Source organism: Beta vulgaris, chromosome 6 (genome assembly GCF_026745355.1).
Source record: "Beta vulgaris subsp. vulgaris cultivar EL10 chromosome 6, EL10.2, whole genome shotgun sequence".
Lineage (NCBI taxonomy): Eukaryota > Viridiplantae > Streptophyta > Magnoliopsida > Caryophyllales > Amaranthaceae > Beta > Beta vulgaris.
The window spans coordinates 45,175,023-45,178,352 of NC_079207.1; positions in this window are offsets into that span (position 1 = coordinate 45,175,023).

Consider the following 3,330-nt stretch of genomic DNA (forward strand, 5'->3'; position numbering starts at 1 on the left):
CCTGAGACTATTGGGGAAATGTTTGAAAGATTAGCTAAGGTTAAACCACCCTACTTTAAGGGGCAAGCTGACCCGACCTTCTTAGAAAATTGGATTAGGGAGTTCGAGAAACTATTTGAGGTAGTGAACTATCCTAAAGATATGAGAGTGGGTCAGGCTGTGTTGTACCTAAAGGATGAGGCTGACATATGGTGGAGAGAAAGTGGGGCTAGACAGAGAGTGACTGATGATTTAATTGGGCTGTGTTTGTGGTTGCCTTGAGAGGAAAGTTTTACCCTGCCTTTATGAGGAAGCAAAAAGCCCAAGAGTTCATTAATCTGAAGATGGGTAGCCTGACCATTTTTGAGTACTATGGCAAGTTCATAGCCCTGTCTAGGTTTGCACCTGAGGTCGTAGCCACTAAGGAGCTTAAGGCCCAGAGATTTGAGCGAGGTTTAACCAATGAGATCCAATTGGGACTAGGAGGTGATTCATTTACATCCGTGGATGTTGTGTATGGGAGAGCATCTCATATTTATGGTTTGCAGACAAGGAGAGACAAGAAAAATGGGGTAGTAGGCGAAAAGAGGAAGGATTCTAATGCTAGGGGAAACCAAGGGAGTTTCAAGAGGAACCGAAATGACAATGGGAATTTCTAAGGGAGAAACAACCAGGATAACTATAGTTAGGGTAGACCTGATAGAGTTTACCAATGCAAAAAGTGTAACAAAAATCATCCTGGGAAAGATTATAAGGGAGAACCAGTAATTTGCCACTACTGCCAGAAGAAGGGTCATAGGGAGTTTGAGTGTTTCGCTAAGCATGGGAAAGACCAGAAGAGTCAAGGGAATGGGAACCAGGTTAGGTCATGGTTCAATCAGTTAGGGAACCAAGGTCCTAAGCCTGGGGGCAGCCAAATAATCAAGGGAATTATAATAAACCTACAAGTGAGAACCCCAATCAGAGTAAGCCTGCGGAAAAGATGTGCGTGATGAGTCGAAACGAAGCTGAGAAGTCTGCCGATGTGGTTACTGGTAACTTTTCTATTAACTTCGTCCTTGTTAAAATGCTATTTGATTCGAGGGCGACTTATTCTTTTATATTGTCTTCTGTCCTAAAGAGTCTGGGGTTAGTAGAATTTGAATCAATTGACTTGTCTATTAGTATTCCTACTGGAGAAATCATAAGGTGTACTAAGTTGTTTAAAAACCTGCCTTTAAGGATAGGAGGCTCTGTCTTTCCGTCTGACTTAATAGAATTCGATCTAGGAGACCTGGATGTGATTCTTGGAATGAACTGGTTAAGTCTTTACAAGGCTAATATTGATTGTGAGATTCAAAAGGTAGTGTTGAGAAACCCTTTGGTAAAATTGACCTCCTATAGACGTTTTGGGAAACCTCAGAAGTTTGGAGTTATCTCTGCTATGCAAGTGAGGAAATTGATGAGGAAGGGGCGTGAGCTATTTTTCTGTAGTGTGCAGGATGTGAGTAAGGAAGCCGAGTTAAAACTTGAGGATGTCCCAATAGTGAACGAGTTTATGGATGTGTTTCCAAGTGAGATATCAGGTATGCCACCTGTTAGAGCCGTTGAGTTCACTATAGACTTAGTTCCTGGAACTGCACCTATAACTAAGGCACCCTATAGAATGGCACCTCCGGAGATGAGTGAGTTGAAGATGCAACTGTAAGAGCTCTTAGATAAAGGTTATATTAGGCCTAGTGCATCACCTTATAGAGCTCCTGTGTTATTTGTAAAGAAAAAGGATGGAAGCATGAGGCTATGTATTGACTATAGGGAGTTGAACAATGTAACCATCAAAAACAAATACCCTTTGCCTAGAATAGATGACCTATTCGACCAATTGAATGGAGCGAGTGTGTTCTCAAAGATTGACTTATGTTCAGGATATCATCTATTGAGGGCAGCCGATAAGGATGTACCTAAGACTGCCTTTAGAACGCATTATGGTCATTATGAGTTCACTATTATGCCATTTGGGTTAACCAATGCTCCTGCTATATTTATGGGCTTAATGAATAGGATCTTTCATGAGTTTCTAGATAAGTTTGTGGTGGTTTTCATTGATGACATCTTAATATATTCGAGGAATGAAACTGAACATGATGAGCACTTGAGGATTATTTTGGAGACTTTGAGGAAAAACCAACTATATGCCATGTTCTCTAAGTGTGAGTTTCGTTTGGAGAAAGTAGCATTTTTGGGTCACTTTATGTCTAAGGAAGGAGTCTTAGGGTGCGTTCTATTCAACTTATTGGACCTGAACTTATTGGAACTTATCTGAACTGAACTTATTGAACCTGAACTGAACTTATTGGAACTTATTAAACCTGATTGGACCTGATTCAACTTATTGGACCTGATTGAACCTGATTGGAACTTATTGGACCTGATTGAACCTGATTGACCTTATTAGACCTTATTGGAACTTATTGACCCTGATTGAAACTTATTAGAACTTATTGGACCTGATTGAAACTTATTAGACCTTATTGGACCTGATTGAAATTTATTTGACCTTATTAGACAAAAACATTGACCATGAATAACATAAATATTACCACTAACGTAAATACTACCCCTCAAAATTTTTTTATGGAATAATTATTATTATAATTCGTCCTTTAAAAAAATAATGATTATTAATTATCTCTTATGATAATTAATTTAACAAAAAAATTACTATTTATATATTTGCCTATACATAACTTTCATCACTAATATATCTAATAGTGTTGTTTTAATTTTATAAAACACTAGTAGAAAATCAAAAAAATAATTTTATAAAATACTAGTAGTTACTAATTTAAGCTGAGCAAAAGGCAATGAACTTTCATTGTAAAGGGCTTGATTATGGGCCTGATTCTCCTTTTCCTAATCAATGAAAATAAGCTGAACATTTATTGCTAACAACAACTCCTTCATTCATTTCTTCAGCTTTCTTCACCTTTCATTTATTTGAATGTTACTAGAAGAAAGAGAAAAAAATGTTCAAAGTCACAGTAGCTTCAACTCGGGCGAAAATTGCAGATGAAATATGGTTGGCTGTTAATGAAGAAAACGTATTGATTGAAGAGGATGATGTAGAAGATGAAGAAAGATACTCCGATAAAGAAAGATACTCCAGTGATGATAATGAAGCAATCAATTGATAACATTTATATCTTTCATAGTTATTAGTAACGAAAACATGTTATCTCTAGTTATTTAAAGACGAATTGCAAAATATTGTAATTATTGTTATTATTATTATTATTATTATTATTATTATTATTATTGTTAACCTTAATTATTTGACCATGATTATAATATTATTCAATAGCAATATGAATA